We start from the raw sequence: 13,747 nt of genomic DNA on the forward strand, positions 1-13,747 counted from the left end.
GGGCTAACCGTCTAACCATTTCAGCTAATTGCCTCATTAATGATTCACCGGTGTTAGGCTGCTCTAGCACTTCGCTGTGGGGAGCAAATTGTTCTGATTGGTTTGCCTCTGTCAATTATTGATGAGGCAGTGAGCTGAAGTGCTAACACCTGGCTTTGGAGGTCCAAATGGCTCTGCATTCCCATCACATACTCTGTTATCACACACCCTGGGACCACATTCGGTCTTGAAGGGCTGGAGTCTTGACTGTTGCTGTTCTCAGAGAGTGGATGTAGCATGGCCCGGGGCAACGGCTGTGATCTCAGTTGTGAGGATATTAGCTCATAGAACATGGCTCACTGCTGCGCAAAAGGTGGACAAAACAGAGACATACAGCTCACAGTGATTTGTGTTGTAATGTCACATGGTGAGGGGCTACTGACACAGCTGGATTGTGTATCTGTTTATACTGTGTGTGTGTGTGTGTGTGTGTGTGTGTGTGTGTGAATACCACAAATAACAGTGATATTGGAAATAACCGTGTGATAATAATAGGAAAAAATATATAATCCTGTCTGTTTCTTTTACAGTGTCCTAAAAAATGCACAAGTTGTCTCTGGCTCTATCCATGTATGAATCAAACATCTATGGCTAATAAATAACACCTTCTTTGGACAAAACTAAATGTATTCAACTAAGATTAAGAACTTTAGATTTTAAAGGCATGAGTGGAGCTGTACTGGTACGCAATACAATGTCAATACTTGCTTTGTTTATGGTGCTTTATAATGCGTGCAAGCTAGGCACCTTTACAGTGGGGTCATGTAATTGGATCTCCAGTAGATAGTAGCTGGATTCCACTGTAGTCTGTGTGTCTAATGGCCCACCCACAAAGCACTCCTTCTGGCTACATGAATCATCTGCACTGAGTGCCCATGCTGCTAAGGGGTCTAACCAAACTTTGGCACAAAAAAAAAAAAACTGAATAAAGAACAGTATTTTTGTGTTTTAACTGAACAAGACCAGATTGACTAATGTAAAGGCGTGTAGACATGGTGGAGACTCACCACTGTTTGTGAATTTGCTCGTCTCTCTTTGGCCTTAATTGAAGCTGATTAAAGAGTCACCCCCCACGCTGACGCCACTGTCACTCTGAATCTCAGCGCAGTGGGCTCGCCATGTACACTCACAGGGTGGTCACTCTGCCTTTGTTTTACACTGGCACCAGTGACAGCAGGGCCCGGCCCTCCCCTCCCCACCCCACCCCACCCCCCCAAATACTGTGACTGTGACTCACTGTGTGTCACCCATAAACCAAGGGTCCTGTGTAGCTCATAATGCGGACTTCACTCACTGTCTCATGGTGCATGTTATGTGTGTGTGTGTGTGTGTGTGTGTGTGTGTGTGTGTGTGTGTGTGTGTGTGTGTGTGTAAGTACAACAGTAAAGTGTGTAAGAGTTTGGTTGTCTGAGTCAAAATTGATTGATTTTGCTTTTCTTTTTCTTTCCTTGTCCAATCCCTCTTCAATTCCCTCCCTCTTCCTCTTCCTGTTAACAGATAACCTAACGACTGAGCAGTGATGACATCAGAGCGGCTGACCAATCGCACGAAGACACCTACAAAGCACAACATTCAAAAATGACTTCACTGAAGAACAAAAGACAAGGCCCGCTGAAATCCCTCAAAATCCCCACAGTGAAATTCTTTAAAGCCTCTTACTACTCCCGTTTCCCTCCCTAATATTTTACCTCCAGCTTTTTTCTATGAAACATGAAAAAAAAGAGAAAAAAACAACGGAAAGACTCATAATCATGAGATGGTTGACAACGCCAGAAGTACACAACACCAGATGAATACACTGGAAGGACTAATTTCTCTTCGGTGGGACGATCGTTGATGCATGCTTCTGTAAATAGATCATAATAAAACCCTATTCTTATTCCTAATATAAGACACATACCAAGTCGCTCTCACCATCTCATAAACCTTCATGACTGTGGATAGAGTATTCATGGTTCACTATTTTCCATATAAAGCCAGTATTCTTCTTACCTTCTCAGACACCATGTAATTATCATTTCCAGCATCATTTCTCTACAACGTACTCTTTGGAGTTTTTGGACTGTAAAAATTGTACTTCCTATTATTCTTATTCTCTTTACATAACAACCTAGTCTTCCTCTCTAATATCCACTCTAGTACACGTAAAGAGATGAATGAAGACAACAGCATGGAACAGAGTATAGTGTATCATTACCGCTCCCCTAGTACAGTAGATCAAAAGTCTCAATATGTGGATATTGCAGGCATCCTTTTTAAAAGTTTAAAATACTTTCACTTGTTTTCGGATAGTTAAAGACATAGTCCCTGGTATCTGGACATTTTTCCTGTGTATTTGAATAGATTGCATAAAGACATGAGCTATAGGTAAAGCTATTATTTGACTACCTTAGAGAAATTATAAGGCAGCATTTTTTTTTTTTGGTATCAAACACTTTTATTTCGAGACAAATGGTCCAACTGAAAAGGGAAAGCAGCCAATTTAACCAAAACGTCACTTTAAAAAAAATCTTTCTAAATATCATTTTCAAATGTTATATTTCATTTTATAATATTATCATTTACAGTTTTCCTCACCTATTTTAACTATTTAGTATTTCGCATTGCAATAATTGCCCTCTCCCTCCCCATGTGAGGGTTGTAACCGCTATAACAGCAGTCAGCCTGAGAGGTCAACTGTTTTCTTTGCACGGTTTGAAACGATGCTCCGATCCCGAGCCACCACATGGGGAAAAGAACCCCTCATTGATTGCTATGTAGATGAGGACTCTGACCTCAGTCTTCTATGGACTATGAAGATAACCAAATGGACTGAACCATAATATGCCAGGCCAATGAATAGACAACCTCAAAGGTTATCTTCCACCGTGAAGACAGAAAACCTTTGCATGGACAACCGGGAAAACACTCGCTTGTTGAACACCTCACCTCCACCATCGTGCATCCTCTACCTCTCTCAGTGTGTGCTGTGCATCGAGGAATCCATGACTTTTCAGTGACCCCTCTTCTGTCCCCACAGTCCGCTGCTCCACTGCATGTCCCTAGAGCCTCATGAGGAGAGTGTCGCTCAGCGCTGAATGCTACTGATGGACGCGCACGGCAATGTGGAAAACAAAACAAACACTTGTTCACTTTGACACGAACACAAGTCACACATACTAGCGCATGAATACAGATGCACAATCATACACAGCTCCACTCAAATATGTTGCTGTATATATGTACAGTATATTCACTATGTATAGTCGCAGATGCTGTTCTTTGCATGTTGACTTGTAGATGGAATGTGACCATCATTCATAGAAGAGGGTGGTGTGCAGGTAGGCCTAGTCACTGGATTGCAAGAGCTTTGTCAGCTTTACATCTCCTTACTTTGATTTCAGAAAATGTACAGTTACATGACTGAAACATTTTTACCTCACCTGTTCCTATTGTGAAAGGTTCTCTTAAGCCAAACAGCAGCACTGATAGGTCTTACACTCTTTCAATGGACGCATAACCTCGCCTTTGATGTCAGACAGAACCTGGCCGCAGCGAGCATGGGTAGGAGAAGAGAAGAGGGAAGGCAAACTGGGGCGTTCCAATTAAGTGGCAGCACACAAAGTGGCACAGGGCATCCTGCCAGCAACTGTCTATTCATCCTATGTCAAAAGGATTTGCACATCTCAATGAGTCTATGCACTGCCAGAGAAGTCCAAGAGCAGAGCAGAGGGGAGCAGAGACAGAGAAAAAGAGCAGATTTTGACCAAAATTTAGTTTCTGTTCAAATATACTCCTATAGAATATTATTTTCTGACTGGCAGCCACCTCGGAGAGTTCATAAACCCGTTGACCTAAAAACTGCTACACCGTTATGCAGCTCTCTGAGCTGTCATGACCTCATGTCCTGTCTGAGGTTAACTTTGTGTTAATGAGCATGGCCCTCAGCGCAACCAGATGTTCAGCCTGGTGGTTAAATACCTGTTACCCTTCTACCCCAATGGACACAGCTACACTAACAACTTCACAGAGTGAAAGATCATGTTAAATCCGGAGGACTTTTAAATTCTGTTTAACAGGTGCGTTTACTTTTTGACTAAAAGTAATAAAAATCAAAATTTAACATGAGAACTAGTCACTTTAGCATAACTCAAGTGGTAAGCAACTTTGTATGACCCCTTGTGCAGCCAATTTACATAAAGAAATCTTCCTGATTTAAATACAGCCGGAGAACACATGAGGGTATTTACAGTCAACATGTAAATAAACGTGAAATTAGGATTTATGACTTACTGTAGCAGTGATTATTTAAAGAAGATTTAAAATACAGGAAGGATGAAGATGTCACTCAAAGATGATGCGTTGTATGTCATAAGGAACAACACATTGAGCAAGTGCTGATCTTCTCTGAGCCTTGAGGCTTTACACTTTCTTAGAAGTGAAACAAAGCCCCATTTCTGCGCAGCTGCAGGCGATGCGTGACAGGCTGATTTGTTTTTCTGTGCTTTTGAATGCAAGTACTGTGCTGGTCTACCCTGATAGTCAGGCAGCATGTGTGCTTTTTATCTGGCAATGACCCTGACCAGATCAGGACATGTACGTAAACACGCATAGACATACACCTTCATATACAGAATGTGTGCACACAAATGCATAAAGGCACATCCTTGCCATTTTTTCACACACACACACACACACACACACACACACACACCATGCTAATCTAAACAGCAAGGCTGTATGTAAACAGATTGTCGACATAATGGGATTGTTCAGTGTGCAAACAATAAGCTGTTAGCGTAATCACAGGTCAAAGATATATTACCCAGAGGGCCACGCTGTAGGTATATTAACATGATGGATATGTGGGTGGGAGGAGGGGGGCAGGGATATGAAGGATATAGAGCTCTACTGATTCAGATTTACCCCCTGTTGGGCCCCGTCCGCTGCCTTTCTCTTCTCTACTTCCCTCCTATGGGCCCCACTGAATCAGCCATCCTCCTTCTCTTCTCGCGCCTTCCCCCATTCACCCACCTCTTTCTGAGAAACTTGGTTCCTCCCTTTCTTTACCATCTCTCTCCTTCTAACTCATGTCATTTTCTATCTTCATTCCCTCTGTTCCCCCTCCCATTTCCCCCTTGTTCTGGATAGATATAATCTGTTTCAGCAAAGTGGTCCATCCATCTCTGTGGTCAGTGTGAGAGCGGGATAGAGCGGCCCCACAATCTTGTTTTTTGGTTCAAGTGAAGAAGGGTCTGAGTGATTCTGTGTGCAGATCAGAGGTGCTTCACCAGTCACCAGATACACAAACAAGAACAGGAAATAGCTAGAGAGAGACAGGAAGACAGCACTTATAGTTAGAGATATTCATATATGTTTGTATTTCTATGCACAATATGTTATATAGAATAGCTATAAAGCTGATAAAGAGGAATCGACACACCCCATACATTTAATATACACTTGACCGTGCTGAAGCTACCGTGCTTTTGTGTCTCAACAAGCAGCATACAAGTGTCATGTCAGTCAGGATAAATCCTGTGTAGCTTCCTCCATTGCACATACAGCTTATTAACTTATCTCTGCTTTACTTGATTACCATCTAGCCCATTCTTTCAACTGGTTAATAAGTCCATGTCCTGCTGACTAAACACCCCATTAGTGTCATCAGTGGCTGGCTTGCGTGTGTGTGTGCTGCATATGTCTGTGGACCACTGAAGCAGATACATCTTGGAGCCAAGTGACAAAGTAAACACAGAGGCAGAACACTGAGGAGAGAAACAAGCTGTAAGACAGACAATAGGTACAAAGGTGGCCAGTCTGGTGATGACAGTAACAGTCAAAACCCTTTGCCTCATGGAGGTGGATTAAGGCTTTTGTATGGACAACCCATTCAATATAATACAAGCTTCAATATGAGTCAATACTAGAATTATGAAGTATTTAACATGTCTTTTCGGCGTGACATAAAGCTAGAACAGTAACATAAAAAAAAAAACATGCAGGGGCACACACATCCATGCTCTTTTTCTCTGCCTCTCTCTCACACACACGCTGTGTCTGTGTCTGGTGGGGTGTCATGATTAACAGCGACCTCAAGCCAGACATGGTTGGGGTAGTGGGAGTGGGGTCAAAGGTGAAAGGATTACAGTGAGGCAACTCATGTCAACTGCTCCGCTCTAATCCTGACCTCCGGGCTGACTCGAGACTCTTCAAAAATTATTCAGACGTATGAGCTCAACATATCGTGTGTACATCCCCGCGTTTACTCACCGAACCGCTTACTAATTTGGGTACTTTGACTGAAACTACTGGAAATGTAGCTTATAAAGTGACACAGAGATGGATACAGAGATACAGTGAATGAGGGTTGTTCTAATGACCAGACAGCAGCAAAGACAGAGCAGACCTCCTTATGTCTCATAGCTAATGACAGGGATGAATAATAGAGCCTTTAAAAGCCCTTCCTCCCACCTCACTCTGGGTCGGCACATAAGCTTGTGCTCTGGGTGAGCAGTTAGCCATCAAGACCCTCGCTGAGATTAGATGAGCTCCCAAGGAGATTTGGGGGGGAATAGAGAGAATCGGATTAACCAAAATGCCTCAATTGGAATAAATGCTCCGGGCTGACCCCGGAGTAATACCATTGATAAATGCTGTAAACCAAATCTTTAGCATCTGATTAGGTAATGGAGGAAAACACACCCTTTAAACAACCATTAGCTGTAGTGGAATAGCCCAAACATTCATACAAGGGTTGTTGTGTGCGACTGTATCAACACACACACAACAGACTGATTTTGTTATATGTGGTAGGGACTTTTACAAATACCCAAGTTCCCCACTATAGAAATAAATAAATGTGGGAATAATAAATCGCCAGAAGCTGTGGACAGGTGGCATTTCAGTCTGCAACGTTTAGCTGTGCAGTCTGGTTTCTGACAGCTTGATTTACTCTCCTGCACCTGAGCCAGAAAAGAGAGGGAACATTAACGGCAGGAAAAACAGCTTAACTAGATTCCAATTTGCCTGCTTTGAAACACAATTGATGGAGCTAATGTATATGGAAAACACAGAATGGACTTCCTGGTAGTTGCACCAAGCTTATTGTGATCATGCAAAGATTCAAACTCATGTACACGGGGCATTTAGAAAGTTAATAGAGATGATTTGATTCACCCTTACTCCGCTATCTGAGCCTGGTTCTGTTTTGGGGTGGACATTAGGGTCTGCCTTTAGGGTGTAAAATGAAGATTAAAGTGGCGTAAGGGGAGATGCTAGGATGCATGCTGTTCTCCCTGCTGTGAACAGGGTGTAATCCTTCAGTTTCAGAGAAGTGAAAAGTTTGTAGAGTCCAGAAAGTTACGCATACATCCCTTCTGGGCCCCCTACGGAGCAGAGAGTGCGAGACAGCAGGGGATAACCATATGCTATCAAAGTGTTCTTCAAAGCTCCCGTCTTTAGTGCGCTAAATTATACAGTATCATCACATATACCTGTCAGAAACAGAAGAAAACATAATTATGCAGCTCAATGTGCTAACAGAAAAAAAAAACAATATATTCCTTAAAACATGTTTTAAGAAATGTGTTGCATTTGAACTGTGAGGGGACGTGCTTTATTTAGATACCGGGGTGACTTTGTTTAAACTTTATTTAAACAGTCCGTGTCCTAATAGCGTAGGTCAGCTCATAATTTTGTATTTACATGCTTTTAAAATACTGCTGCTGGTGGACAATTAAAAATTTATGATTCCTTTCGCAATGAGCCCCTTCTATGTTACCAGAGGTTAATTTGTACTCGCCCCTCATTTCAATTGTACTGTAGTAAATGTCCACATTATTTCCCACATGGGCCTGGATGAGGGGTTTGATTATCCAAAGGTAGGCCTTGGTTGGCTCTGTTATTGTCAGAGGGGTCGTAAGCTGCAGTAACAGCTTCTAGGGTCTTATTGCTATGGCGATCAGCCCCTTGCCACTTGGCCTTCATGACCCCAGTCAGAGATAAGCTTTATGGGAAAGCACAGTTAACATGCTCCGGCAGTCAACTCCCTCCTTTATCAAAGGCAGTTCTGTGAAATCAACTGTTTATGGACCCCAAGTGAGGATATAGTGCTGCTGATTGCCTAGAGGTTGAGTGTAAATGAGCTGGAGGTGGACAAAGGACCTAGGGGGTACAGAGGGAGGGGACGGGGGACGCTGAGGATGTGATACTGATGTTATTCTTACTAACTGAGCAATATCTTTCATGACTGCAACACCCCATGAGCAGGTAACCAGCCCCTGGATTACAAATACTGTCTGCAGTCTAAATATATCCATGTCTTCCATTCTTTCTACAAAAACTGATGCTACCATACTGTAAGAGACATTAAATGTGCATACAGATATGATGTAATATTATATTTTGCAGTTATTTATTCTATTATTACTGTTTATTGTAGGTAAGATAATGTTCCTTTACTGTCTCTTTTTTGTGTTTCAATAATTTTGTAAAGCCAATTGCCCAATGGATGTCTTTTTATTTTCGTGCACATGTGTTATGTTGGGATAGGCCTTTTCCTGTGGCTATCAGTGACACAGCACTGAGGTGTCAGTAGCGTGCGCCTGCTTACAGCCTGATCACTGTTGAAAGATCCTTTCAGTATGTCTGCAATGATGGATGATGATAGCCCTGTGTCTTTGTACACATCAGGGGGCCCTACTGTTGTCACTGGACAGATAGAGGGAGCAAGAAAGAGAAAGATGTAGCCGCAGCTTAATGTCCTTCTCTGGTGCTGTGCATGCTCTTTCCTATTTGCTTTTCCCTTCACGGCACGGTTAACATCGTAAATTAACCTTTCCAAGCCCCCTGTGCTCAGAGACTGGTGCGCAATACAGACAAAGGGAGAAAAATAGATCTGTGTTATGCAATGCAGTAGCACTGGTCAGATATGCAGCCTGTTACAGAATTGAGCTATTCCTTTTTGGGTGATAGGGAATAAAACAACACACTCTGTTCAGTCCAGCTAACATTCTGTTCAGTCAAGCAAACATTCTATTTTATGTGCATGTCCTGTGTACTCTGCAAATTGGTATGCGGCTGCCTTTTGTTCTCCATTCTAGAAATGTAAATGAAACACATGAAAGAAAATGTATTGTAGATCCTCCTCTTCTTAGTCCAAGTCTGTAAATAGGATGTAAATACCAAACAGCTATGCATGCTAATATACAAGCAATTTGTTCAGGTACTTTTGTAATCCAGACTTCTCATATGGCATGTAATGATGAAAAAAGAAAAAAAAAAAAAAAAAAAAAAATCAAACATGGAAAAACATTATAAATTGTGAACACGGATATGGTTTGTAAACAACTTCAAAACTGGAAAATATATGTCTTTGCTGTTAATGTTTTCTTACTGATAACTAATGCATTGGCCTGCCATTTACTACAGTGCTCTGCTCATGTTACTTGTTATCTTTTTTATGTTTCATAAGGTAGGGCTGAGGCAAAAAGGACCATAAATGACTGGTTTGTGGAAAAGTCTGGTCGGGGGATAAGAAGATAAAGGGGAAGAATGGCAGTCTTGCCATACTCTTTGTAGTTTTTTTGTTTGTTTTTTCTTTCATTGCCACTGCACATGCACATGCATACACTTAATAATTAATTACATATCCTTAGTGTCTAACACAGCCAATAAAATGCCATGGCAAAACTGGTTAGCTTAAAAGCAGTAGAAACTGGGCAGCCATTTGAGTTATCTCACCAAAAAGAAGTATCACCAGCTTTAAAGTGTGCTGTTGTTTTAGAAATGGCACACATTTGTTTCTGATACATGACTGCAAAACCATACAACAAACTAGAAAGCTGGTACGACAAACAATTTCTTGACTCATTCCCAATTCTCCAATTCATGATTTGCAAGGGAAAGGGAGATTTTGAAAACTTTTTTTTTTTTTCTCATTTCTAATATTATGTCCAGTGTAAACAACAATTATCTCTATGCCAAATTTGCCTCTGCCCTAGCAACTCTAATGTGACATTTTATGATGATAGCAATGGAGGAAGTTGATGAAGATGTTTTTGGTTTCTAAGAGTGTTTATTTTCAACCATGTTAGAACATTAAATCCCAAGGCGCTCATGGTAGATGGAAGTGTCTAATTTTTAACCTGTGCTAAAGATATTTTAAATTTAATAAATAATTATTGTAACAAGAAAACATGCTGTGTCGTGTTCTGAACTATCCTCTTAAGTTGTGACAAATTTCCCCATGATGGTGTACTACATTGACGTGAAGGATGGCATTAAAGAATGTAGAAAGAGAAAGCGAAAAAGGAGAGTGAAAGAAATGAGTGAGAGAGAATGAGAATGAGAAATGGCATTTAGGGGCATTTATGTCATGGTAAAGCTCTCTCTTCTCTAAGGGAATTAAAGTGCTGGTTCTTTTCACTCATTATATTCATGATGAAATACAAAGACCCCACAGTCTCAGAAACACTGACCTTTGACCTCTGGCTCCCAGTTGTGTAAGATGGAGCAGAGAGGTTTAGTTTCACTTCACCTTGGCCTTGGCCAGACTGTGGTGCATTATTATATCTCACTCTTGCTGCTAAACAAGCAAATATGACACACCAAAGAGGATTACCTACCAGTGATTTTTTTGTGATATTTGTTGAAGCATTTTGTAGTTTATCAATGAGATTACTCCCAGTCTGCACCTCCCAGCAGTGCTAATAGTTCTTTGAAGGTTATCAGACTCATTCTTCAATTAATGAAAAGCCGCCCACACACACAGAGCGAGGCAAGGGATGGCTGTTTGTGTTTTGTACGTTTCAACAAATTGTTTACAAGAGGACACATTCAATTAGTTATTTCATTATTGCCCTAGGTGTAATCAATTGACAATGCCGATAACAAAGCCACATCAATTTGAGAGCCGACTCCAGCACATTTCTCTAAATGATTGAAGAGCACTTCTATTTTAGGCCCTCATGAGTCCTTGTCTGCTCTGGCATTTCTGCAGAAACCCATATAATGAACCATATCACCCTGTAATGCCACGTGAATCTTTTCACATTTCAGTGTTCAAAAGTTGTCCGAGTAACCGGTAAGTAAAAAAAAAAATTACGCATAGACTTAGTCTTCTGTGGGAAGCAAGGTTCTGTCTTTTCCTTTCCTCCCCCGTTCCCCCGTGAGTGATATATGGCGAAGAAAGAAAGAAGCCGTCGCTTTCTCTCTGTCATTCCCCTCTCTCCCCTCCTGTAGCGTAGACAAACAATGCGAGTGACAGTCTCTCATCACTCAAGAGGCTGAATCTCTGGCCCTGACCTGATAACATCAAGTGTGTGTGTCACCTGTCAAGTGGCTTCTGTCACACTTCAGTGAGAGCTCAAAAACAAGACTCTGTGTATGAGTGTGTGCGTGTGAGTGTGTGTGTGAGTGTGTGTGTGTGTGTGTGTGAAGTCGATTGGGGGATGGTGTTGTGGGTTTAAGAGTGCCTGTTGGCATGCAAGCGCAGGCCTCTCTAGGCATGAGTGGAGTTGAGAGTGGTGAAGGAGGGGGGGTGGAGGGTGGGGATGGTGCTTGTGAAGGTATGCCAGGAAACTGAGAAAGAAGGAGGGGGAGGAAGAACGACCCAAATGAGAAGGACTTGTGCAGACACTGTGAAACTATCTCATTTTGTAGGCTTTGCTAGTCTCATTCTCATGTTCAGAACGGGCAGGGTGATGTGGGAACGCAATTATTTTCACCTATAAAAGGCAACATATGCCAAGATCATAAAAGTTCTTATTGGACAGTAATTTATTAAAGCAAGTCATAGAAATGGAGAGAGGTAGGGCACAAGCTATAATATGAAGGTGTCGCTCTGCTTCTCATTAAGGGCCTGAGTGTCAGTGAAATTCAATTCCCCAGGTGCCCGGCAGAAGAGGGATAGATGAGCTAAACTGAAGATGTTCTCACTTTATAAGATCCTGGGGAAATGGGGAAACATTTACTGCCAGCACATCATGTCAAAGTTCCATTCTCTATCCATTTTCTGTGTTTCACTCTAAACCTATATGTATTCAAGTGTATAATTAAACCTTATTGTGTGTCATTTCTGTATATGAGGCATCCTTGGTACAGTTTTTTTACAAAACATCTTCTTGATCCATCATCCAACTTTTCAAACGTAGGTATCTGCTGTGAGCACAGTGGAGCATTGCTCTGAGACTAACAATGATCTTCACCCTCCAAACAAAACCCAGCCGCTACTAAGCAGAGCTGGCGTCTTCTTAAATGGATGAGCGATCTGAGACAGTGTGTTTGTTCCTATATAATAAATGTTGAAATCATTGTTGAGCTCTGAATGAGCAATAATAAACAATCATTGTGATCCTCACAATACTGAATGATGTGGATTAGCCAACAGGGAGCAGATTGTATTGAGGAACTTATCCGCATCTTCTCATTATCTAATACACAAAGTGCAGGGGGAGACGTTGCATCTGCGGCACATTTTACCCAGAACAATGGAAGCTCGTGTACCTCTGTTCATTTGTTGCACAAAATGAACGAGGCGGATATATGCTATTGTCTGAGGTTATTGTAATGGTAAAATACAGTTTTTTGTTAATGTAAATGATTGTAAATGACTCCTCTTTCAGACGAGAGCGAGGTTTTTGTATCCTTCACCGGGATAAATACCATCACAAATGAGGCTGGACAAAACAAAAGCAGAACAGAGAAAAACAGGCAATTGTGACAGAGGGAGGGAGGGTTTTGTGTACGCCTATTGTGTAACGTCTGGCAATGTGCTTGCATGTTTGTTGTTGTCTTCTACACTGATAACCACGTTCTGACAACAGTCACACTAAAGACAAACAGAAACACACACAATAATTTTACAGGCCTGGAAACAGAAAGTATATACTGTATAAAACCGCACGGTGCAATAGATGGATATTTTTAAAATTATTATCACAAATGTTTTACCATTATCTGGGAACCTACATCCTTCCTTCCTTCATTCTTTAATTCATTTGTTAATTTATTCATCAATTTGGATCTTTAATTAAAGAGCATTAAAGGGAATAGTTTGAAATTTTGGAAAATGTACTTATTCACTTAGCAATGAGATTGGAAGAAGGCAAAATAGTTAGCCTTTCTCTGTCCAAAGTCCTCTAAAGCTGGCGTATTAACATTTTGGATGTTGTTTGTTTAATCCGTGCACAAACAGAAATGTATAAACAACAATTTGAGCGTTTAGGGGTAGTTACATGCTGTAACTATTTCTTGGTGAACAATAGTTTTATCCATTCGCCCAGTACTTGCGTGCAATGTCCCTGCTGGTTGCCTGGTTACCTCACTATGATGACAAGACCCTGGGAATTCATACAACATCAACAGATGTTGTTGAACAACATCTGTTATTCATACAAAATCAGTTACAATTGTTATTCCTTTAAAGAAACCGAAAGACTTCTAAAAATGGATCAGCATGCATGCGTACATTAGCTTTGTTGTGGTATTGTCAGGTACAGTTTTTACTGGAAAGCAGCTGATCTGCTGATACAATAGCACCAGCACATCTCACAATCTTACATTTTTGCTGAGTGCTACCTAGAGGGTTTCCTTCTTACTGTTTTCTTACAGCTATTCCAAAAGAATGTGTGCTATTGTGAACCAGCCAGTCAGTAAAAATTACATGATTATGCCAAACTCTGAATGTGTATTGACATGATGTTAAAAGACATTGGCTTTTGGTAAC

The 13,747-nt window shown here is 41.3% G+C and overlaps 1 protein-coding gene and 1 long non-coding RNA gene across 3 annotated transcripts in view; one reads left to right on the forward strand and one right to left on the reverse strand.

Moving 5' to 3' along the window:
* mafa (v-maf avian musculoaponeurotic fibrosarcoma oncogene homolog a (paralog a)) overlaps positions 1-2,131 on the forward strand; it is a 77,264-nt gene extending 75,133 nt beyond the window's left edge. For both annotated transcript variants that reach the window (XR_006097575.1, XM_042419844.1), the window contains one exon: positions 1,537-2,131. The gene's annotated coding sequence lies outside the window, so the exon portion shown is untranslated. The remainder of the gene's footprint in view (positions 1-1,536) is intronic.
* LOC121902527 overlaps positions 1-13,747 on the reverse strand; it is a 224,562-nt gene that overhangs the window by 32,275 nt on the left and 178,540 nt on the right. The gene's annotated exons all lie outside the window — the stretch shown is intronic.

The sequence above is a fragment of the Thunnus maccoyii genome, chromosome 1 (assembly GCF_910596095.1).
Source record: "Thunnus maccoyii chromosome 1, fThuMac1.1, whole genome shotgun sequence".
NCBI classification, from domain to species: Eukaryota; Metazoa; Chordata; class Actinopteri; order Scombriformes; family Scombridae; genus Thunnus; species Thunnus maccoyii.